Genomic DNA, 26736 nt, shown 5'->3' on the forward strand with positions numbered 1-26736 from the left:
CATCCAGATTTTAAAACCTCCCTAAGTGATTCTAAAGTGCTCTGAAGGTTGAGAAACACAGACCCACACATAATGCTCATTCCCCTCACTGTTCTCCATGAAAAGCTGCCCAGGCAAGGCGTTCGTGAAGTTTAGAAGAATTCACTGAAATTTGGAAATTGGGAGTTGGATAGGCAATCACATTTAATCAAATCAAATTCAATTCCAAGTTTTAAAAATTTCCTGTGGCCACGCCAAGAGCAGGAAACATTCACCGGGCCTTCAGCCCACGTCTCCAACCTCAAACCATTTCATGAACTCTACTTTCCCCCTTGACCCAAATCTCTTCTCATCCACTCCTTTCTAGTCTCCCTGACTCTAGGAATTAAAACTTCTCATTCTATTATGGCTGTGATTTGGCTCCCAGTAACAACCTAGTGTCCCCTCACTTTCCTCCAGCTTGGACTACATCTATTCACCACCTTTGAGAGTTTTCAAGAGGCAACATTCTTGCATATTAACTGATGTGCAGAATCAGGACAAAAAGTTGATATGACTTACATGGCTTCTAGGGCCCAGACGCTTCTAAAGAATACATAGCAGATACAGACTTGCAGGATAAGATAATTATTCTTTTTTCATTCACTCAATAGATAGTAACAGCCTGCCATACATCAGGCCCAAGAAGGAAAATAAGACAGAAGTTACAAAGTAGTGTAATAGGTACATTGGTTTGGTGTACGTAGGAAGTATACAGTAGAAACATCAAAATGAACTGGAGGATGGGAGGAGACAGATGAGGGGGCACTGCAGGCAGCATAGAACCCAGGGCTCCAAGCTGGCTTCCTGAGTCCAGGTTTATACAAGTGTAGAATTAGGTCACCGCCATGGGATGTGGGTGACGGTAGCCTAATCACCCTTTTCACAGATTAGGAAACAGAAGTCTAGCAGTCTGGGAGTTGGAATGAACTGTAGGAGGTCTCATAGCCCGTCAGTGGCAGTGCCAGGATTAAATTAGACTCTGGGCTACCAGCCCAGGGATATTCTTCCAACAAGTGAGTTTCTAAGATCCCAGGAGAACTCCTATAGGAAAGGGTCAGGCAGCAAGAGCTGTTGGCGGCCACTGAGGCCTGAACCTGTGTGGTATATCCCAGGCATACGGCACGGCTTCGGAAGATTACAGGAGAATAAAGAAGAGCAAGTATGACTAGAAAAAGATGACTCTGGGACACTGTATCTGAAATAAGTGGAGACGTATTTGGGGGGCATAGCAGCAATGAATACACATCTACTATCTGAGGACGAAACAAATTCACAGCAGGTTTTAAAAATTAAATCCAGTTCGTAAGGAGTCAAAGGAGGGAGGGTAGATCATTTCCCAACTCGTGTTTACAGTTGCTTAAAAACTGACCAAGTCAGGCAAAACCATCATCTAATGGGGCTGTCCTAGTGCTAGTCTTTCTTTTCCTTTTTACTGACCTACCACAAAGGGCTAACATGGAGAAATTGCCTCCAGTTAGTTTTACATGCCCCAGTTTCCGCATTTGTCGTTATAACTCGGGAAACTTCCTTGCTTGGACAAAGATGAAGCAACATTAAAACAAAACTTCTCCCCAGTGTCCACTAGTTCATCCAGTAAGCAATTTCTTCACTACACACCAGAGGTCAGTATTGGCTCATTAATTTACACGAGCTATTAATTTTTATTTTCCCAGTTAGTAAAAATGAGAAACAAAATATGGAGGATCATTGTTATATTGGAACAGTGGTATTTTTTAAAATATCTTAAGCAAGGATTACATCTGGGTGGATAAGCATAGACCATGAATGACTTAACAAAAAGAAGGAAAAAGAAAAACGTGGTAGGGGGAAGGCCATGCAATGAAAGTGGCCTTTGTTCTTTAGGAAAACATTCATAACTCATTCAAGGCACATTAATTGAGCACCCTTCACGTGATAGCTACCCTTATGTGTGAGGAATGTTCATGACCAGCAATAGTAACTTACATGCTGAAAAGGGGTATTAGAAAGGTAAGTACAGTGTTCAGAGCTCAGGAGGTAAGAATCTTATTTAACTCAGTACACCTACAAAAGTGTATCAATTTTAGATGCAAAAGTTACAGATAATTTGGACAAATAAGACAGGGGTCCAGCGGTATAATAATGACTGTGGTACCGAGAGAAGTTAAAAGATTCAATGCAAAGAAGAAAAGACCAAAGACAGATCTGACAGCGATCTACACATGTATTAAAGGCTTTCCACAGGAAGAGGAAATAGATTTGTGTTGCGTTGCTTCAGTCAGCAAGGGGTAGGATTATAGAGATAGGGACTGCGACCTCAAATGAGAGAGTTTTCTAAACACTACAGCTGTTTCCACATTTTTGTCCAGAGTGTCATAGAAACAGTGCCAGAATGCTGGATTAGGACAAACTAGATGCCAAAATCTTTACATTTTCTAAGGTTATGCGACTATATGATTGTGATACCAAAGAGGAAACATTCGTGTGGATTCCACAAATTCCAAGCCTCCTTCCAGGCATACATATTTTAGGTGCCACCTGCTTTAAAAAGCCTCCCCAAATCCTCTAGAACAGAGGGTGCTCACTATAAGTGCCTCCAATATTTTAACCATATATTGCCTTCTGTCATCTTTTGAAACATGTTGTACATTTTTATATTATTCAGCTTTGTGTTTCTATGTCCTACCTACAAAATTGACTCTTCTTTCAGGAATGCATGTTATTTTATCCTCTATGATACTTAGTACAATACAATGGAGTTAGTAGATACTCAGATAATATTTGTGGAGTGAATAGATTTTTTTTATCTACAAGGTAACAAATAAAAACATCCACTTTCCTGCCTCCCTGTGTTGTTTCAAGGCTCAAATGAGATAAATGTGTCTGAAAGCACTTTGAAAAGGATAAAGAGTTATGCAAAAGTAAGGCATTATTTCAGAGGGAGTTCTCTCAGTTATAACCTTCCATGGCAGCTTAAATATATTAGGAACTAAGGAACATTTTGAAAAACTTAATCTGAAAAGGAACTTGTCCCTTCTGGGTGCAAATTATAAGACTCCTGGAAAAAAATGTTTGTGCATATTTTTTGTTTGTTTCTAAGTAGCATAAGGAGCTATGGTCTTTCAGGGAAAATGTTGCTCTGATAGAAGTAATTCACAATGAAGAAAACTGCCCTTGTGTACTTTTGGGAAGGAATTGCAAACAAATGAGCTACTTTGTCTTCTCAAGCAAAGGGACTTACTGGGCTTGGGTGGCAGCTGTTCAAGTCCATCTGGTCAAGAATTCACTAAGATCATAATGTGAAAGGAGCTCCAATGCAGACTCACACGACAGCCTGCAAATGTTCCTTTGGAGACAGAATGGTTTCTCAGGCCAATAATCTGCATTTTTAAAAGTCCCTAAATATGAGTTCCTGGAATAATTCATAACAGCTTTAAGGAACTATTATGATACACTGGGAAAGTCACCCAACTGCCCGACGTACTTGGTCTGTTGGCCTGTGAGCATTTGTTTAGAGTTGGCCTTGATCGTACCACAATTTCATAAACAGACCTTTTATTTTTTTTAAGAACTTTTCCAGACAAAATATTGTAAGCAAATAAAAGACACGGTTGAATTTTCTAAACCTCTTACTAACTTTGAGATGATATTTTAAAACTTAAGACATGCATGCTCGTAAATAAGGAGGGAAGGCAAAACATAATTAACTAAAAGTTCATAAAAGCATCTCAGGAACTATACAAGTGAGAAAGAGGGAAATGATAGAAGTATAATCTATAATCTACCCCAATAGTATATTATATTTAACTAACTCCTTAAAATATGGCCTAGCATTTTAACATGCTTTTTCTTATTAGGTTATGGGAAGAACGCTGTGAGGCAGAAGGTGAATGTTTTATAGGTGAGTACGCTGATGTAACTGACTTTGTATTTTCACGGTGGAAGTAAGCACCTTGGCTTGTCCTTTGTGTCTGGGGCCATTGCTTCAGTCCTGTTTGCTGCAAGTCTGCAGAGTACCTGACACCCTCTCCTCACTTTGACCTTCTTACCTTCTCTAAGCCAAACACCTGTCTCCTCTCTTCAAAATCCTCATGAAACTCCAGGGACTTTGGTAGATAGAGAAGTTATTTCTAGGTTTGTTTCAGAATTATTCTCCAGTGGGCTTGGGCTGGTTTAGATTTGGGGCAGAGGAGCAAAACGTCATGGGAAGCGCAGATTAGTTCTAGAGCGTGGGTCAGAGGCACCAGGGCAATCTCACATTTCCCTAGGATGTCCTTAGCGATCCCTGACATAGCCATCTCAAGCCCGGGCATCATTTCATCAGCCAAAAGTCGTGGCCAGTCTTAACAACTCAGAGTAAAGAATGTTTTAGGTGTCCTTGGGGAGTCACAGTTCACTCAGGGAGGTCCAGGGATTGCTCAGTTGTCTCTTCAGTAAGTTAGGAGGTAGTAGAGACATTCTGGTGGGCATTTCCACTGGAAACACAAACGCTGCCTCCTGCTACTCAGGGTTAATGCTGACTTTTGAAAGATACAGCAGGTTTATCACCAGGGCCTCCTTCCACCTGTTCCAACAAGCACTGCAATCAGATGGGGAAACTTTCATCCCTTCAGGATATCCAGCTCCAGCTAACCCGGAACGGTGAAATGAAACAGGCCGACGCTTGATTCGGAGGTTTGGGGGGGAAAAGCAGATCTGGCAACAAAGTGACTGAATTTACAATTCCCCATCCTGCAGTCATCATAGTAGATCACCTGCGGACTGAGCGAGCAGGAGTCAGGTTTGGAGATTACCTACCAGACAGGCCTCCTGATGACTTCCTCGGGCCAGAACACATGTAACATCTGTCTCTGGGAGGTGAAAAGTCTGGGCACTCCAGGCCAGGGCGAATGTCTAGGTTTGACTCACAGTTCTCAGAAGGGAACCTCTGGCTCCAGCCCCAGCATGTGAACAAAATACCTGGCAAACCATAGGTTTTGAGCAAACATTAATAGAATGTGTATTCATGGGGGATAATTGTCTGACCTATGATATCTTGGTGAGAAAGGTTCTTAGAACTTACTGTTAAAACGTATTTCAATTGTTTGCTTATGTACTCTGTCATTCAGAATGAATTCTTCAAAACAAAACTGTTCATGTCCATCTGCCCAATGGCAGTACAGTTACAGCATCGGATAAGCCCTCAGTGGTTTCAGAATGAACAAACCAGGTACATTTAATTACTTACTGTCATATAGCTCAGGTGGCAAAGGGCCAAAATTTGGGGGAAAAAACTCAATTACTAACTTGGATCTGGGCGAATGGGTCCCATAATGTAAACAGAGACCAAAGCAGCATGTCCCACAGAATACAGTGACAACAAGTAATACTCTTGGTAAGTAGATTATCAGCAAAGGGTTACAAATGGAATGTTGGCTTATCCAAACAGATGAGTGGCTTATAAGGCAATTCATTCTCACAGGAAGTACAAGCACATGGGAATGAGGGATATCTGTCATGACAGATAAGAGTCCAAGCCAATGGTTTAGAATCCAGGACTGCATTACCCCTTCCTGAGATGGGTGATGGCAGATAACAAAAGAGAAGCTCATGAACAGCGATCAAGTTGAAGCTTAGTCATCAAACTTAGATGTCTAGAGAACAGGCAAATAAGACTTAGGGTCAGACTGAGGTCCATTTAGCAAAATTAAGATACGACACTGGAGCAGAGGCAAAGGAAACAAGATCAAACCGCAGCTCCCAGATGTGCAGCCATGTAAGTCACCCCAGCAACATTTCAGGAGCCATGCTGAAAGTCAAGCCGGGGATAAAACTGCAGGAGGGCTTTACGTGGCCACAGCTCAGGAAAGATGAGACTTACAGAGACTAGAAACCAGGTCTGAGCCAACATTTGCAACGGTGGATTCAATTTGGGATGTTCATTCTAACAAACACCAATTCAATTTCCTGACATTTTCCAGGATGTTTACAAAACCTAATTTCCTTGGAAATGATTTTTAAACATTAATTACAGAAACTTATTTCACTGTGCACACTTTAGCAAAAGGTGTAATAATTTATAAAAAGTTGGAGCTTTCTCTATTAGAGAAAGCAGGAGAAAAAGTCTTCACAGCTACTCCTTACATATGTATTCTTAAAATAATTACTTAACATATTTATATGTACATCTTTAGTTTAATATCTTACCTAATTGTCCAACAAACTAATCCAATGTTGTCGGCGATGCATTAAATGAACAAAAGATAAGCTGGGTGATAGACAATGCAGAGAGCCTAGTGGCCCATGAAATCACTGGATTTGCAAAGTGATTTTCTTTTCAGCGCTGTGCTCTATCTAAGAACAAAATCTGTTGGCAAAGCACTTTAGTGGCAACCAATGGATTAGAATATAGAGACATCAGGAATGCCACACGGGGTCAAACTAATGGTCCATTCAGGCCAGCTTATTACAGAGGCAACATGAGATGCCAAGGCTGTCTGTGTCTGATGTGCTTTATAATGATGGAAGTATTTAATGTATCTTCCTAAAATCTCTTAATGAACCAACATGTAACTCTAATCTACCATTTTATACAAATGCCTGAATTTTATTTGTATTTCTATTTTTCTCCTTTATGCTGTAACATTCCCCCTTTTTTACTTTCAGATTTCTAGACATTTCCAAAATTTCCTGAAACTTCAAATTCTTACTGGTATTTCAAACTGTCCCCATCCCACTTTGTTCAGCAGCAGTCGTCCTCAATGTGTGGTCCTAGCACAGCAGAATCAGTTGGAAAATTATTAGAAATGAAAATGCTCAGGTCCTACCCTGGACCTACTGCATCAGAAAATCTGAGGCGGGCCCAGCAACCTGTATTTTCACAAGTCCTCCAGGTGATTCTGAGGTATGCTCAAGACTGGGAACTACTGCTTTACAGTAAGTTTATCCATTCATCCTCTGCCAAAACCCTATCATTGCATTTACTTTGTTTAGTTATCTTAGTAACTTTTGACCCATCTGATGTCTCAATTGACAACAAAAACATTCAGAATTTGAAACACTGAAATACAAAATAGGAGTGAAGGAGGAGACAATATTGGTAGCAAAATCAACAAATATAAAGAGGTTGGAGTCAGTACGTTCAGGGTCAGGCTTTATACCTCAAAAACACAATGAGCACTACATTTAAAAAGCACAGTCACAAAACTGTGATGATCCTTACTAACATAGAGAAGAACGAACTCACATTCATTGTATCCGAATTCCTCTATTCAAAGAATAAATCATTAAGGCACTTTGGAGACATTTTCATGAAAATGAAAAAAAAAATGTTTTTCAAAAATAACAAAGCAAACTGAGATATATATAAAATATTTATTTATTTGAGCGTCTGAAGACGCTAGAAATGTGTGTCCTTATATTACTCTATTTGTCCTCTTTGAAACATAATGTCCATTAGTTTAAAAAAATATTTTTTATTGTGATAAAATACATGTAACATAAAATTTACCATCTTCACCATTTTTAAGTGCACTATTCAGTGGTATTAAACATATTGATAATGTTGTACAACCATCACTGCCATCCATATCCATGAATTTTCACCTCATAAAACAGAAACTCTATATTCATTAAACAATAACTTCACAGCCCCCAAAGTCCAGGCTTTGGCAGCCATCACTCAACTTTCTGTGTTTATGATTTTGACTACTCTAAGTAGAATCACATAGCATTTGTCTTTTTGTGAGTAGCTTTTTCACTTAACACAATGTTCTTAATGTTCATCCATTGCATAGCATATTGAAGACTTACCCTCCTTTTAAAAGCTGAATGATATTCCATTAATTTCACTCAGCATTGTTTTATAGTTTTCATTGTACAAGTCTTTCACTTCCTTGATTAAATTGATTCCTAAGCATTTTATTCTTTTTGATGCTATCATAACTGAAATTGTATTTATAATTTCTTTTTCAGATTGTTCATTGTTAGTATATAGAAATGCAACTGATTTCTGTGTGTTGACTGTTTTATTGAATTCATTTATTAGCTTTAACAGGTTTGGGGGGAATTTTTAAGAATTTTTATATTTATATAAGATTATATTATCTACAAATAGATAATTTTACTTCTTACTTTCCAAGTTGGATGCCTTTTATTTCTTTTTCATGCCTAACTGCTCTGGCTAGAACTTCCAGTACTATAAGTGGTCACCCTAACCTTGTTCCTCTTCTTATAGGAAAAGCTTTCTTTCAGTCTTTCACCATTGGGTATGATGTTCACTATGACTTTTCCATATATGGCTTTTATTATGTTGAGGTAATCCTTCTAATCCTAGTTTACTAGTGTTTTTATCATGAAAGGGTGTTGAGTTTTGTTAAATGCTTTCTCTGCATCAATTGAGATGATCATGTGGTGTTTTCCTTTATTCTGTTAATGTGGTGTATTACATTGATTGATATTCATATGTTGAACAATCCTTGTATTCAGGGATAATCCCACTTGGTCACCATGTATATTCTTTTTAAAATGCTGCTGAATTTAGTTGCCAGTATTTTGTTTGCTAGTATTTTGTTGAGGATTTTTGCATCAGTGTTCATAAAAGGGTACTGATCTATAGTTTTCCTTTCTTGTAGTGTCTTTGTCTGGCTTTGGTGTCCCAGGGTAATACTTGCCTCCTAGAATGAGTTAGGAATTACTTCCTTCTATTCAATTTTTGGGAAAGGCTGAGAAGATTTGGTATTAGTTCTTTTCTAACTGTCTGGTAGAATTTATCAGCAAAGCCACTAAGTACAGGGCTTTTCCTCATTGGTAGGTTTTTGATTACTGATTCAATCTCCTTACTAGTTTTAGGTCTATTCAGATTTTCTATTCCTTCATGATTTAGTCCTTGTAGATTTTATATTTCTAGGAATTTGCCCATTGCATCTAGGTTATCCAATTTGTTGGTGTACAATTGCTCATAGTACTCTCATAATCCTTTTTATTTCTTTAGAATTGGTAGTAATGTCCCCACTTTCAGTCCTGATTTTAGTAATTTGAGTCTTCTCTATTTCTTAGTCCATTTAGCTAAAGATTTGTCAATTTTGTTGATTGCTTCAAAGAACCAACTTTTTGTATAATTGATTTTCTCTATTGTTTTGCTCCTCTCTATTTCACTTGTCTCTGCTCTAAACTTAATTATTTCATTCTTTCTGCAAGCTTTGTGATTAGTTTATGCTTATTTTTATAATTCTTTGAGTTGTAAATGTAGGTTGTTGATTTCAGATCTTTTTTTTTAATGTAAGCATTTATTACTATTAATTTTCCCTTTAGCTCTACTTTTGTTGCATCTTATAAGTTTTGGTATATTGTATTTTCATTGTATGTAAGTATATTATATGATATTCCTTGTGATTTCTTCTTTGATCTATTGGTTAAGAGTGTGTTATTTAATTTCTACAATTTTGTGAAAATTCCAGGTTTTCTTCTATTTTAACTTTTAAAAAAATTTCTAACTTTATCTCATTGTGGTTATCATACTTTGTGTGATATCAATCTTTTAAAATCTATTGAAACATAATTTGTGGCCTAACATATAGTCTATCCTGGAATATGTCCCATGTGCACTTGAAAAGAATGAGTATCCTGTATATGTCTGTTACGCCTAGTTGATTTATTGTGTTAAATCCTCTGTTTCCTTACTTAAATTCTTTCTGGCTGTTCTACCTGATATTGCGAGTGGGGTAGTGAAGTGTCCATTATTATGAGTGGAGTATTATTATAGAACTATCTATTACTCCTTTCAATTCTCCTTTCAAGTCAGCTTTTACTTTATATATTTTGGTGGCCTGTCAGTGCATAAATTTTTATAATTGCATAAAATTTTTATAATTGTATAAAATTCTCATTGTATTGAATCTTTTATTAATATGTAATGTGCTTCTTTGTCTCATAATCTTTTTGGACTTGAAGTTTATTTTGTCTGATGCTAGCATAGTCACCCCGTCTCTTCTACTGTTTGCATGGAATAGCTTTTTCTACTCTTTCACTTTCAATCTGTTTATGTCTTTGGATCTAAAATGAGTCTTTTGTAAACAGTATATAGTTGGATCATGTACTTTTATCCATTCTGCCAATCTCTACCTTTTGATTGGAGGATTTAATTCATTTACATTTAGGCTATTTAACTGATAAGGAGGGACTCATTTTTGGTATTTTGTTATGTGTTTTCTGTATGCCTTATAGCTTTTAATCCCTCATTTCCTGCCTTACTTTCTTCTTTAACGTTTAGTTGATTTTTATAGTGATATTTTAAAGTTCCTTTCTCTTTAAATCCCTCTAGTAAATTTTTCATTTCAGTCATTATACTTTTCATTTCCAGAGTTTCTTTTTGGTTTATTTTTAGATTTTCTCTTTACTGATATTTCCATTTTGCTCATATATCATGTTTTTGTTTTTGTATTGTATTGTTTTTACTTTCTCCACATCTTCCTTTAATTCTTAGAGTATTTTAAAGGCAGTTATTTAAAAATCTTTGTCTAGTATATCTGTCATCAGGTCTTTCTCAGGGACAGTTTGTTTGTTTGTTTGTTTTTCATTGAAAGGGCCATATTTTCCTGTTTCTTTGCATGACTTGTGATTTTTTTTGAAAACTGACCATTTGAATCTAACAACATGGTAACTGGAAATCAGATTCTCCCCCTTCCAAGGTTTGCTGTTTATGTTTTCATTTATTGTTTTAATTTTCTTTCTTTCTTTCTTTCTTTTTATTGCTTAGGCTGCCTCTGTGCTGAGGATCAGGTAGGAATTTAAGGTCTTTTCAGAGCCTTTTCTTGGTTATGTGTTGTCACTTTCTAATTTTCCCAGTATATACGGTTGTTTTTGAATGTCCTTATCTTTAATGTCTGGCTCCCAAAAGGAGAACAAAAGGGGAAATGAAGTGGGGAATGAAAGGGTATTAGCCCTTTAAAAACCCTGGAAGTGACTTCAACAGAGGGGGAGGGGCTTGCAACAATGGAGTAGACGCAAAAACAATGGCTGCTCACCTCTTTGTATACACTTCTGTGATCAGAAGCAGCAATCAGAGATCAGAGCACAAATCCTTGATATTTGGAAGATGGGGTCCTTTTTGTCTACCCTGACTCTTACCAGCTATGTGCAAGGTACTGTTGCCTGCCACATGGCCGTAGTAGCAGTGGGTAGGTGTTACTGTCCTAAGTCCTAATAATCATTAACTTCAATTTACCATCCAAGTATTGCCCTGGAAGTTATCTTAAACAGACGCCAGAGTTCCAAAATAGTTATACTGGACAGACTTTGCCAGTGCATCTGCTGTCTTGGTAGGGAGACAGATTCGTGGTGTTTCTTATTCTGCCATCTTCCTGTTGGTTAGCTTTTTAACATGGTCCAACTGAAGCATAGGACAATACTGAAGAAGCTGATGATTTTGAATTCGATTTCGCAATGACATTATCTCATGTATCTGATCATCATGGTAGCAATTTTTACACACACAGTTTTTATTTTTTAAACTTAAATTCAAACTTCTCAACCTTTGACTTTTTCTGAATTATAGCCCTACTACCAGGAGAAGTTTGATTTCATGTTCAACTGGGATTTGTTGAAAGAGAGAAGATGGGCCTGTGTTCTGATAGCATTTCTGGAGTCACACTGACTAGTACAGCATGCAAATCCCAGACTAGCTGCATCACAGACTGAAATAATAGAAAGAACATCTCCCTGAGACCATAGCTTTGCAGAGCCAAAGCACTTAGTCAACCAAGTAAAGAATTTGGTGCAAAACACTGTTAAATTTAGTGGTGGGAAAAAGTTGTAATTTTCTCATATTCTTTGTCACCTACTGTCTGACATATTTTTACCCACTCAGTTGTTCTCTAGATTTCAAATTGGATTTCTAATAATACATGCACACCAATGCCATCATCAAGCTGTTCATGTTCTTTACATGTCTGCCCTTAATAATTATATGCTAGTCTTTGAATATGGAGATAATATCTTTGATCCAGTACTCATAATGCATATGTCTTGACTTGTTGCATTTTGCTAGAGGAATAGATTTGTGTTGATCCCTTCACCACAGTTTCTTTTCCAGTCTTCATGTGACCAATGGCACCATCTGCACAATGTGAGTGTGGCTTGCAACTTACACCAAATATAGGACTGATCAACCAGGCTGATGTGGGAATTCAGCAAAGGCTTTTTGGCCTCATTAGCAATAAGAACCAGCAAAAGGCATCATCCACTTAAATAGATACTGTAATTTATCTCTAGAAAAATCTGAAGGACAAAAATAAAGACTATATACTACCATAAGTCTGCTGCTCTGGATACTTGAATGATAAAATATAAAACTGACAAAGCTGGGAGCTCTGCAATGGTCAGACTGTCAAGAATAATTAACAGTGTGTTCTGACAATAAGAGAACAGGAGAAAAGAATGTCCTGGTGATACGTGAACTTAAAGTACTGTGGAGCATTCTGAAGAAACAGCTCAACCTACAGGTACTGGAACAAAGGGAGGGAGCTCTGAGAGAACTGGAGGTACCAGACTTGAGATCCACATTTAAGATTAACTCAATGTTCTTCTCAGAGATACTTTTTTAAGTATGAAAAATTTTACTTTATTATTAATAGTAGTGTATTTTTGCTATTTAAACAAACTTACAAAATGTATAATTAAGAATATAAAACCCTTAAATTAAGGTGTCTATACATCCTGTCTCCTCTGGATACTCCTGTATCATGCTTGTGGCTCAGATACAAATATTAACAGTGCCCCCTTTAGTTTACAAAAGTGAAAAGTGTCCTGGGGGGTGTGTGTGTGTGAGAGTATATGTGTATGTACATATAGTTTTTGTTTTTATTGTTTTTTGTTTTGCAAAGATGAAATGACAGTAGACGTGTGGTCCTAAATTTTTTTCAATGAGTATGTATCTTAGAATCTTTACTTTTCAGTCATTCAAAATAATAGCTTTTTGACCTACTACATACTCTCCATTAAACAGTTATTTAATCTTCTATTAAAACCATTTGCATCATTTCAAATTTTGCATGACTACAAACAATTTTGCCACACACATATTTTTGCCATAATTTTGTGCACATGTTTTAGTGTTTCTGTAGGATGAATTTTTGGAAATGGTATTGTTAGATCAAAGAACATGAATATTCAAATAATAATTAGTATTCTCAAGTATAGTCACAATTTTGAATCTTCAACTTAATGACTCATAAACTGCAACTTTTCCCCTTAATTTCTATTTTAAACTAAAGAGTTTCAATTCATTATGTTCACAAAGATTTCAGTGATGGCTGTTTCTTTATATGTAAAACTACAGCAACCTATCAAACTAAGCCATCCCGTGTAACTATAAAATTCATTACTCTTTAGCTTTTATGAGTCTATGAAGTCAGTGAAATGACAGTCAATAGTCTCACTTGTTTAACTAGGGCGACTGGTGGGGAGATGTAGAATACCCTAGAATCAGTAAGCTATGGGCTGCATTGCCGGGTGCGAGCCCGGACTCAGAGACACCCGCGCAGGCATCTTCCTGCTGCTCTGTGCCCAAGCCTGTGCCAATCTATGGAGACATGTGCAAGAGGCACACAGGTGCAAACCCCTTCTTTTCCTTCCTTCGTTCCTTCCTTGGATCCTCGCTCATCTTCTTCCTTCTTTCTTCTTTCCCAGTTTTTTCTTCATTCACTCCTCTTTCCTTCGACCCCACTTCAACCTCCACCTCTTTCGCACGTTATCAATGTGTACCAACCAAATGACAGGTACAGGTCTTGAAGAAGACACAGATGACTAAGATGGAGCTCTTGCCCTTGAAAAGCCCACAGTTTAGTCAGGGAGGCAGACGTGTAAATAAAGAATTAGACAGCCTGATGAGTGCTGTAATTATGCATCTAATATCAGTAGCAGGATAAAGAAAACTGAGCAACTAATTTTGCTAGGAGGACTCATGACAGCTTTACAGAGGAGACGGTACTTATGATTCGTCTGGAAGGTCATTCGTTTTGAGTGTGGGAGAGGGTTACTGGGGCACACGGCCAGATGGGCCCTGGGTTCTGACTGCATCAGACACAGGCTGCAACCTGGAGGGCAGGTGATGTCATTCTGCCCTCAGTGTCTAACCTGCTTAACACAGACAGCAGCAAGCAAGTTGTAACACAGTGGTTTTTACTTGAACTTAAATGTGTCACTGCTAGCTGAAGGGAAAACATGCCTCTGAAACAATGCATCCAGCTTGTACGAGTTCTCTCCCTTTGTAAAAATAATCTCAGGATTTTGATTTCCTCTCTTTAGGAGAAGCATAGTATTTAAATACACAAAATTTTTTACTGCATTATTTTTGATATTTGTAACTACTTCTTCAATAATTAGACCAAATACTTCAATGACTCATTTGATACATACCACTCTTCATTCTGGCTTATCCCCAAAGGTCAATACATGATGAGTAGATAGGTCCTGATCCTGCTACCAGGACAGAACAAGCACAGTAAGGCTCATACAGGTAGATGTGTAACTATAGACATCATTACAATTGTCTAATCAAAACTACCAGACTCTTTGCTACATTAGAATGAAGCTTCTGAGGCCCACCCAGCTGTGTGTGTGCTTGAGCGTGTGCATGTGTGAGTTTCCCTCTAAGGAACTGAAAGCACGTCTCCCAAAGTTTGGGTATTTCCCGACAAGTTTAGATACCATAATTTCTTATTGATTCTATTTTACACAATTTGTTATTTAATCCTCTTGCCTTCAAGCTAGAGGAAACTTGGTCCTATTTAATCTGGACAGGTTATGCTATGCTAGGGTAACACATCCTCAAATCTCAGTGGCTTTAAAGCACCGGTGTATTTCTAGATCAACTATATGGAAATTGCCTGTCTATGGGGGCTTTGCTCTGTATTATCCTTATCCTAGGACTGAGACTAATGGAAGATATACCATCTGGAGCATCTCTGATAATAACAGCAGGGGAATAAGCTCTAGAACAGCTCAACTGACCAATGTGTGACCAGGAATGGCATACATCATATCCACCCATAACCAATTGCCTAGAATTTGTCACATAGCCATGCCTAATTTCAAGGAGAAGGAGAAGCATATCTTACAAATGCCTAGAAGAAAGTGTGCCTGAAATAGATTTTTGGGGTGTGGGACACTTGTGGGCCATGATCAGGGCCTGGGCTGATTGAGTACTGTGTGGGGCTTTCCAGGAAGGCATATGGTGCAGATGGAGCCCACAGGGTACGCTGTGTGACTTCAGGTGTGTGGGGCAGTGAGTGCAGGTCCTGATGGAGAGGCAGGGAGAGGATGGGATGGGATGCACTGCATGTCAGGGGTGGCTCAGAGAAAGGTGGAATCAGTCTCGAGGAGCTAAGCTGCAATCGAGAGGAAGCTTGATTTCAAGGGGTCTTAGGAACAGCAGGGGAGTCCGGGGATGGACCTGGGTTGCCCAGTGCTGGACTCCCTCATTCAGACTCATGGGTAAGAAGTCTGGCTCATATCACCTTCATGCAAACCCCACTCCACTTGCCTTAGAGGCCAAGCCAGGTGCAGGGAGGGTGGAGACTCCGGTCCAAAGGCCAGAACAGGGGAGTGAACCGCACATGAGCGGGCAGCAAAGCCATAGCCTTTCAGGACCCCAAAGGGCCTAGAGGCAGCACACATTCTTCTAGTGAGGAAAACTGGGGCCCCAATACAACATATGCCAAGAACCAGCGCCACAGCAACCCAAACACACTGTTCTATCGCACACCCTTGAGGCCAGCTGTTCCTTCTAGCAGCTACATGATCTAAAATTCAGCCCCAGAGACCATCACTGCCTGATCCTCAAGCCTTTCCTAAAAAGCAGACTTACGGCATGACTCTCTCTTTCTGAAGGCAGAGCCAACAGGTCTTCCTCACAGATGGGACATGGGTGTCAGAGAAACAGAGGCATACAGGATGCTGCTGAGGTTTTTGGCTTGAGCAGATAAGACCAGGTAATGTGGGCCTAGGGTAAGGGGAAGGAGGTGTCGAGGATATAAAATTTAAGGAGGCACTCATTTTCAAGGTCCTGCAAAAGCAGTGTGGGCACTTGCATAAAACTCTGAACGAATTAAATTCCATGCTTAAGCAACACACTTGCTTCACCCTGGTCCCAGTCCTGACCAGAAGAATGGTGTCACCATGGACTGAGTTGGGGTAGGCTGTACAGAAGCAGGGTGGGTGAGACTGAAGTGAACAGAAGAATTCTGGTTCCAGACATGTTGACTTTGAGGTGACTACTGAACATCCAACTGGAGGCATCAAGTGGTCCACTGAATCACTGACTCTATCTCAGGGCAGAAGTCTAGACTAAAGTTATACATTAGGGAGTTATCACAAGACTAGATGAATTCATGGAGGCAGCGAGTATAGACAGGTAAGAGGTTCAAGGGAGTGCAGAGTCCTGGGAGACAAGTGAAGAAAACGCTTCAAGAAGTCGGGAACCATCAACTGTCTTTCATGTCGCTCTATCAAGTTAGATAGGGACTGAGACTGGGGCACTGACGTCCATAGCCTGGAGGTCATCGATGATGCTGAAGAGAAAGTTTCCGTGGAGAGATGCAAACAAACGCACGAACCGAGTACACTGATCAGAGAGAGGAGAGGGAGAAGGGGAACCGAATTTGGCAAATGCAGACAACTTTTTCAAGGGAGAGGAAGCGGGGGAAGCTGTAGAGGGAGGGGAAGAATCTGGAGCAGGATTAGAGCACAGAATTTAGTGCTCTCGAACTTTCCAACCTCTCAAGCCTGGGTTTTGTAATGGGTCTTCTGAGCTCCGGATTTTTCAGCAGGTAGGGACTGGAAATAACAAACACTTCATTCTGATGGGTGAGAAAAGTTTTACAAGAGATTTTTTTCCAGCAAGACACATGTAACAGGAAGTGGCAACATGTGGCAATTCAACAAGGATCAGCAACTTTTTCTCTGAATTTGTTGATTTGGAAATCATTTGTCTGGCTCTGCAACTGAATCATCATTTACTCTACCAGCTTTTTTTTTTTTTTAAGTCTCACATGCTGATGCATTTTACGCTGCCAACTTCTGCTTACCACTGAGGATCTAAAAGTGTGTTCAGAGGTAATTTGAACAGGCTCTTTGAAGATAGTGAATCTTTCACTAGATCCACAGAACAGTAAATATAACTTGATAATCATGCCAAACATTTCTTTGCATTGTAAAATTGAATTGGCAGCTTTGCATAATAAAGGGCTAAAATTATGAACCACATAAGATTTGCCTGAAACTTGATTGTTCAGGCTCAAAATTCTCTGCTGAATACTCTCATGCTTGCTTTTGTATTTATCCATTTTCATGTGACTGCTTACAGCAGACATTTCCTTTTTTTATCTAGTCCATAAAAATAAACTGTAATATGCCAAAGCCACCCCAATAGCACCCATCATACTGCATGTATTATACAGACACGTGTTTTACCATCATAGTCGACATACCAGCATTTATAAACTTTGTGGATGGACTGGTATTCCTTTAAAGAATGTGATATTTTATAAACTTTTATTCCTTTATTTCTTGCTATGCTTCACAACATATTTATAAAATAAGGTGGGGTTTTTTTGGTGCAAAGTGTGCCATCACCAGGGTAGAGGTATAAAAGAAGAGGAAGAAGAATGAGGACCATGAAGTAGTTCCATTTATTTTTGAAGTATGGGTTAATTTTGGCCCCATGGAAACTCTTGAGAAAGAATCTAGCAAGAGTAAGATCATGCAGTGTTAGCTTTCCCCAAGTGAAAATTCTGGAATAGAGTTATAAAGTTGCTGCTTACAAATTTAATCATCTACCTTCTGATTGAAATTAGGGAATTATGGAAGGGCCAGGAGGGGACCTCTGAATTCATCTAATTTGACCTCCTTGTGCAGATAAGAACACAGAGGAGTGTTACTCTGCTGGTCACCCTAATGTGACATAGAAAACAGTGGAATCTAGGTTTCTGATACTTTGAGTATCCATCTGTTCCAGATATCCAACTACTAAAACATATATTTATCAAGCACCTAACAGGTACAGGGAATCATTCAGACCTTCTCTGAAGGGTACAAACTTGTGGGAAAGACTCTTTGCCCTTGGAGAACTCTTAGTCCATTATCAAAGGATAAGATAGAAATTTCAACATTTAAAATACAAGATTCATTTTGTTAAGTGACATGAGAGTGAAATAAAAATTTAAGAAGGGAGAGATAAAACAAAGCTTGGGAAAACAGTGTAAGCTAACTTGTGATGTGGATGTTCACTGAAGAGAGATGGGGAAGAGGATGGTGAGCCTGGCAGAGGGGTTATCATTGGCAAGTCTGGGAAAGTTAAGCAGCGATGAAGAAGAGCAAGTCACCTAATGTGACTGCATGATCATTTGCTTTCACATTTTCCTGTCACAATATTTCATGCCCACAAGTCATTTTAAAAGAACTTAAATATCAGACCAAATTTTAAATGAACTTAAATGTCACATTTTAAAGTAACTTAAATATCAGATCAAAGAGCATTAAATAGTAACTCATTGAAGTCCCTAATCTGAAAATAACTTGATCAGGATTCTTTGGACCCGGAGAAGAAAATGAAGTTGTGCATCATTTACCAAAGTTTGCAATGCATTCTGAAAGGAAAGAGGAAAAGAGAACTGATGTGCTTCAACCCCCTGTGCTGGTCATTTGTTTGTTCTCCAAGCCATCCCCTGCCCCTCTCCTGCTCTGCTGTGAACTGCAGAGTCTTACCTCCACAAACCAGATTCCTCAGGCTCCCTTGACTAAATGGCTACCAGTTAGGTTCAGTTAACAGGGGGAGGAGAGGGCACTAGCATCAAAGGGTGGAGGAAAAGGCAAGCCAGAAACTTTCTTATCACTCTGTGCTTAAGGCTCCATAGTAGTCCCATCTTCCCTCTGGTTTAACTCTTGTGCAATCTCTGCTGTGGTTCCAGTTCCAGCCCAGCAGATGAAGCATCTTCTGGGAAGCTCCTTCTCCGTGGTCCCAGTCCTGCTGGGTATCCCTAGCTCATGGAATCTGGTAGTCAAAAGCCTTCCTTTGAGCCTCAATTCTGGCACAATAGAAACTCCCTGATGATGTCAACTTCTGGATGTGTCACAGTTCCTTGTTTTGTCCTTCAACTCTTCCAACACAGGAAATGAAAGATTCACATAAGTGGAATGTTAAAAAAAGAAACTGTATTAAGATATAATTAGATCTAGGACTTCCAACGAAGTCATCATGCATCTGTCTCCTTCTCCCCATCTCTGGACTCTTCTGTGCTCTCTCTGCATTCTCTTCATTGGCAGGCATGGCCTTTCTTTTTTTTTTTTTTAAGTTGAAGTATAGTTGACTTACAACTGTTGTGTTAAGTTTCTGGTGTACAGCATAGTGATTCTTTGGTAACCATAAGTCTGTTTTCTATGTTTGTGAGTCTGTTTCCGTTTTATATATAAGTTCATCTGTATCATTTTTTTTAGATTTCACATACAAGTGATATCATGTATTTGTCTTTCTCTGACTTATTTCACTTAGTATGATAATCTCTGGGTCCATCCATTTTGCTGCAAATGGCATTATTTAAATTTTTATGGCTGAGTAGTATTCCATTATATATATGTATAAATAATATACAACACATATCTTCTTTACCAAGTCATCTGTCAATGGACACTTAGGTTGCTTCCAAGTCTTGGCTATTGTAAATAGTTCTGCTATGAATATTGGGGTGCATGTATCTTTTTGAATTAGAGTTCCCTCTCAATATATGCTCAGGAGCAGGACTGCTGAATCATATGGTAAGTCTGTTTTTATTTTTTAAGGAACCTCCATCCTGTTTTCCATAGTGGCTGTACCAAATTACATTCCCATCAATGAAGTAGGAGGGTTCCCTTTTCTCCACACCTTCTCCAGCATTTATTGTTTGTTAACTACATCATTACTTCTTAACAATGGTCATTCTGACTGGTGTGAGATGACACCTCATTGTATTTTTGATTTGCGTTTTTCTGATAATTAGCAATGTTGGGCATTTTTCACGTGCCTATTGGCCGTCTGTATGTCTTCTTTGGAGAAATATCTATTTAGGTCTTCAGACCAGGTCTTTCCATACAGCCAGAAAGATGATTGTTGGTTGGCATAAGTCTATATCTTTGAGATTCATAATCCAAATGAAAAAGAGACTCTCTTCTCTAAAAACTCTGTATTAAATCTCAAGGTTGAGTCTGATTGATTTACTGGAGTTTGGGGGAATTCAATCCTTTGTATGGTCTTGGTCATGGGGGTTAGGGGTTTCTATTCCAGCCTCATCAGAGTTTTATTGAGGGAGGAGTAGTGGTTACTCAAAAGAAAGAATACTAGGCAAATAACAAGCATCTAATGTGGGGGGATCCTGAATGTTCTTTAGTTGCCCCTCCATATCCATTCGTCATCCTTTCTGACCCAAATCTATGTCCAGGAACATGACCTCTTTGACCCCAATCCCCTGTCCTCCTTTGTCATCTGGCCTTTTGTTGATTGCCACCAATTGAGCACACTGCCAGGGGACTGGAGGCAACAGGAAAGAGCCTTAGGTCTGTATGTTCCACCCCACTCTGCCAGACGGTGATTTGGCAGTGGCAGCATCCCTCTCTGTAACAGCTTTTTCAGAACTGAATGGTATTTCTCTGTTGAGTTATACCACAGTCTATTTGTCCATTCACCTACTAAAGGACATCTTGGTTGCTTCCAAGTTTGGGCAATTATGAATAAGCTGCTATAAACATCTGTTTGTAGGTTTTTGTGTGGACATGCTTTTTCAACTGCTTTGGGTTAATACGAACAAATGTTATTGCTAGATCATATGGTAAGAATGTGTTTAGTTTTGCAAGACATTGCCAAACTATATTCCAAAGTGGCTGTACCACTTTTCATTTCCACTAACAATGAATGAGAGTTCCTGTTGATCCATGTTCTTACTGGCATTTGGTATTGTCAGCATTCTAGGTTTTGGCCGTTCTAATAGGTGTGCAGTCATATCTCATCGTTGTTTTAATTTGTATTTTTCTGATAGCATAGAGCATCTTTTCATATGCTTATATGCTATCTGTATATCTTCTTTGGTGAGGTGTCTGTTAAGGTCTTTGGCTCATTTCTTAAACAGGCTTTGCTTTCTTATTGTTGAATTGTAGGCAGTTACTCTGTCTAGTATGCCAACTGTCCTCAGTAGGGATCTGGTACTTGCTGGTGAAATTATTATTTCTAGTTTATAGCTGAGGAAGCCAAAGAAACTTGCTGAAGAGCCCATAGATAGAAGGGGTTGGGATTAAAATGGAAACTCTGGTTTGTCTACCTTCAAAGTCTGGATTGGAAAGTAACAATTTCTCTCCTTTTAGCAGATACGCAAACCCTAGGGCACTTGCCTGATTGTCATTTACCTTTTCTGACTATACAAATATGACAGACCAGGAAGACAGAGCTTTTGGCTCCTACAGTCAAAATGGCTCTTATGTTAAAGAGCAAAAAGGATTACGATGAAGACTCCCACTCACCTACCACTCAAGGTGGTCAATGAATCCAGTTTGGTTTTTTTAATTTTGGTAAAATACATACTCAACTCCTCCTAGTCTATGAGGGAATGGGATCTTTATAAGTCTGTACAAAGAGTAAGTTTTGCAGTTATAACCCCCCCCCCAACACACACACACACCTCCTTGCACATTTCTTAGAGAAAATTGCTAATTAATGCATGAAAGAGTAAAATTCTTGCTCCCTTTTTTTTTTTTGAAATATGTAGTTTTGTGTGGAGGAAAATTGGAGTCCAGTGGAAACTTGGTCTCAATTAACTTTAGTCCTTTGAGGAAGGTCAGCAGTGAGGACAGGAGTCATGAGGTACCCTCAGTGATCCTCAGCTGAAACTGTAAACAGCTTTTTTAAAGTGATATGATTACTTTTAATTCCTTACCATAAAACTTGCTCCAGCAGCAGATTCATGGAAGCATAATTCAGCAATGTAAGTGCATAATTGCTTGTTGTCCAGGGCTCCCGGACATACCGTGTTGGGAAGGCACAAAAACAAATATGTAAGGGAAAACAAACACACTTGATCTGGGGTGCTAAAGTTCATCCCTTTCTCACCTCATTTCCATGACATCTCCTTACCCAAATGATAGACAAAAATATATTATGAAATTAAGAAGCCTAAGAAATTAAATGGAAAAAAATAGCAGGAGTAAACTACAATTAAAGGCATAGGCAGGAAAGACAAATGCTCTGATGCATCTGAGATTTGACACATTGGGATCCAACTCAACAAAGCAAGAAGGAAAACTGGGCCAGCCACATCCTGCTGATAGAGAAAGCAGCTTTCAGTTCTGCATTGTCCAGTTATCTGGAGAATCACAGGAGATCCAGTGTGCAGGAGAAATGAGCAGTGGGGTTTGTGGAGAGAATCCAGTACAATGAGGTATTTGCATGCAAGCTAAGCACTGACTTGGAATGGCCAAGGAAGACAGGGGCTTGATTTAACGATAACGTAACAAAAAGGAAAGAATATATACAAAACTATAAAAATCTTATTTCTTATACTTAGACATGCCCCCAAGCTGGGGAGACTTCTTTCCAAAAGCATGAATTCACAAAGGAGAGAAATTTATTTTGAGGAAAGCTTAGAGCAGAGAAGGCTGGACAAATGCTCTTTGGGGTCAGAGTCTGCTCTGGGAGGGGACCCTTGTCTCTCACGGTGCTGGGAAGTCACGGCGACCCACAGATGCAGCAGCGAAGACCTCACATTTTCTCCTGCAAAATTACAATTGCGCCCCAGAGCTTCATAGTTGGTGAAGATGGAAGACCTTCGTAGGTCTGTGTTTATTTGTTTTGCTGTAGGCTCTGTTGTAGCCTGTGAGAGCCTTGAGAGCAGGGACAACCTTTACTCATCCTTGTTCTCATTCCTTAGCTCTGTGCCTGGACACACAGTAGGCATTTAATAAAGCCAGTTCTGTTGATCTGATTTTTAAGCGTCAATATTTTTTCTCCTTAGGAAAAAGACTTATACTCACACACCCTCAGTTGTGTTAAAAATAATAATACTGCTAAATCGGAGGCAATAAAACATTCATTTATGCCAAAATTAAGAAAAAAGAAAGCTAAAAGTAAAAGACTAAAGTATATACTCACAAAGCATATTTCATGTCTCCATGTCTTTATTTTTTTCTTTCTAACATAAAGAATGAAATAGGATTCCTCGCGGCCCACACACTCTGCTGGCTGCTGAGGACCGTATTTCCATTTCTAATCAGACACTCAGTGATTAACAATAGGCGTTTTTGTCACTAAATAAACCCTGGGCATCATTAATCGAATATAAATTAGCTTAAAAGGAATGAGATGTAGTGGGATGAATCGTGTCCTCCCAAAATGTACGTTCACCCTGAACATCAGAATATGACCTTATTTGCAAACAGGAGTCTTTGTAGATGCAATTAGGATGTGAAAAAGAATCTTGAGATGAAATCATCCTGGATTTAGACTGAGTCCGTAATCCAATGATGGGTGTTCTTACAAAAGGGAGGAAAGGGCACAGAGACACAGGAGAGAAGGCCATGTGAAGACGGAGGCAGAGAGTGGAGCTCAGAAAGTGCCAGTGCATGACTGATCTCTACATAAACACTTCCTGCCCAAGAAATTCCCCATCACCTTCCTCTACTGCCACCAATGTCTTTTAATTTTTATTTAGACTTTTCGATCCTTTAGAAGTATTACATGAAATTCCAGAGTATGTTGCTGCTCTGAATTGAGTTGTGTGCTAAGCAGTAACAGTCTCCTGGGAAGGGAAGGAGAGCTGACGTGGTGGCGCACTTCCAGATCTGTGCCACCCAGAGAACGGGTTCTGGATTTTTCTGACATGCTCCTCAAGGGTGATGATGCTCAATGTCCCTCACAGTGTCATTTCTCATTCCTAAATTAGCCCGCCTTATTATGTCTCAGGAATCACATTTTCCGATTAGTCTTCCCTTTGCTCCTGTTGAACTGTAATGACTTTAGAATGAGTGTCCTTCTTAGGGACGCTTTGATGACCTAATTCCCGCTGTGGTGGTAGAGGCTTTAGGTTGGGGGGACTAGATTTGTGTGTTACGTCTTACTCCTCCAGGAGATAAAATTAGTGCTCAGAAAATGTGGTCTTCCAAGGCACATAGCTGTCAAGTACAGTTAATCTGATGGGCTGATTCTTCTTCTTCTTTTTTTTTTACTTTTATTTGCTTTTTTTTTTTTTTGCTGAATTTATTCCCGGGCCATAAGTTTTTGTTTCTTCAGTTTCTTCTGGGATATCTTTTTCTTCTGTGCAACCTCCTCTTCTGGTTTAGGAACAATCTGCTCTTTTTCGGTAAGGATCATCTCATTGTGGCACGGAGAGCTCACGTAAGGGTTGATCCGGCCATGAGCTCTGTAAGTCCTGCGCCGCATCTTGGGAGCTTTGTTCACCTGGATGTGCTCAATGAGCAGTGAATCTACATCTAAGCCCTTAAGCTCTGCATTACTTTCTGCATTTCTGAGCACGTGCAGTAAAAATTCAGCCCTATTTCTGGGCCATCAACCCTGCATCCAGCCCCTGTTTTGCCTGGGCACAGCTACCAGCTCCACCACTGTAACGATGGAACGGCACACACGGCTTCTGTGAAGTGGCGTCCTTCAGATACTTGCTGGCTTTTCGGACATGCATACCCTTAATGGCCTGGGCAGTTTCACGAGTGTTCTTAAAGTGAACACGAAGATTTGAACCTCTTGATTTGCATGATTTTGTGGAGTTTTCTGGGTCAAGTGAATAGCGAACCATTTTTAGAGGTCACCTCAGGCCGCCTACTGGAAAAGGAAGTTCTTTTTTTTTTTTAATTACAAGGTGAATACACAAAGTGTTTCTAGCTAAGTACTGTTATTTTTGAGACATAAGATATTAGTTTTGGCAATGATGTTTCTGAATATGACATCAAGAACAGCACAGGCAACAAAAGCAAAAATAAACAAGTAGGACTACATCAAACCACACCAACGAAGCTGTATCAAAGCTTATGTAGGACAAAGGAAGCAATCCACACAGTGAAAAGGCAGTCTGTGGAATGAGAGAAAAATCTGCAAACCATATATTTGATAAGGTGCTAATCTCCAAAATGTATAAGAAACTCATACAACTCGGTAGCAAAAAAAAAAAAAAAAAAAAAAATCCAAACAACCTGATTAAAAAATAGGCAAAGGACTTGAATAGATGCTTTTCCAAAGAAGACTTACAAATAGCCAGCAAGTATATCAAAAGGCACTCAACATCACTAATCATCAGGCAAATACAAGCCAAAACCACAATATCACCTCACACCCATTAAAATGGCAATTAAGAAAAAGACAAGAGATTACAAATGTTGGCAAGGGTGTGGAGAAAAGGGAACCCTTGTGCACTGTTGGTAGGAATGTAAATTGGTACAAGTCATTATGGAAAACAGTATAGAGGTTCCTCAAAAAATTAAAAATAGAACCACTACATGAACCACCAATCTTACCTCTGAGTATATGTCCTACGAAAATGAAATCAGTGTCTCAGAGAGATATCTGTCCTCCCATGTTCACTGCGGCATTCTTCACAATAGCTAAGATACAGAAACAACTGGAGTTTCTATGAACAACTGAATGGATACAGAAAACGTGGTTTATGTATGTACACACACACACACACATACAGTGGAATGTTACTGAGTCTTAAAAAGAAGGAAATCCTGCCATTTGTGACAACACGATGAACGTGGAGGGCATGATGCTAAGTGAAATAAGCCAGACACAGAAAAACAAGTACTGCATGGTCTCACTTATATGTGGAATCTAAACAAGTCAAACTCATAGAACTAGAGAGTAGAACAGTGGTTGCCAGGGGGTGGGAAAGTGGGGTGATGTTGACCAAAGGGTACAAACTTTCATTTATAAGATGAAAGTTTCTGGGACTCTAAGTTATAGCGTGATGACCACAGTAAACAATACTGTGTTACAAGTTTGCTAAGAGAGTAGACCTTAAGAGAGTTCCAACCACGCCCCCCCCAAAAGAAACAAACAAAAAACCAAAAAAACATAACTTTGAGATGGCAGATGTGTTAATTAACCTGATTGTGGTCATCATGTCACAATGTATTATGTATATTAAATCATCCTGTTGTACACCGTAAACAAAACAAAAATAAATAAATAAATAAAGAGGTCTTAGCTTTTCTATCTTTAAAAAAAAATAATAATTGTGGAGTTGACACCAAGGATCCTTTTGCACTGAGGTAGTTTGCATAAATTCCAACCTATATATACACTTTGAGAAAAGGGATAGCACAAAGTTGATTAGCTCTGTTTGGCCTTTGGGTTAGAAAAATAAACACTAGCTGTTTTAAGAGATGAAGCCTGAAATCTCAGCAGCTTAACAAAAAAAGATGTTTATTTTTCGTCATGTAAGATCCAGTATGCAGCAGGGGTGGGAATGCGAGTGAGATCTATGTTTGATTTGTTAGCTTAGGCCACCGTAACAAAACACCACGACTGGGGAGCTTAAACAACAGAAAGGTTTTGTGTCATAGTTCTGGAGGCTGGAGGTCCAAGATCAAGGTGTCCACAGGGATGGTTTCTGGTGTGGACTCTCTTTGGTTTGCAGATGGCCGCCTTCTGGCTCTGTCAGCACACCACCTTTTCTCTGCACTTGCACAAGACAGAGAGTGAGCTCTGGTGTCCCTCTTCTTACAGCTACCAGT

The 26736-nt window shown here is 39.2% G+C and overlaps 1 pseudogene; it reads right to left on the reverse strand.

Moving 5' to 3' along the window:
* Positions 1–24215: 24215 nt before the first annotated feature.
* LOC102506888 lies at positions 24216–24856 on the reverse strand (annotated as a pseudogene).
* Positions 24857–26736: the final 1880 nt, after the last annotated feature.

The sequence above is a fragment of the Camelus ferus genome, chromosome 5 (assembly GCF_009834535.1).
Source record: "Camelus ferus isolate YT-003-E chromosome 5, BCGSAC_Cfer_1.0, whole genome shotgun sequence".
In the NCBI taxonomy this organism is placed as follows: domain Eukaryota; kingdom Metazoa; phylum Chordata; class Mammalia; order Artiodactyla; family Camelidae; genus Camelus; species Camelus ferus.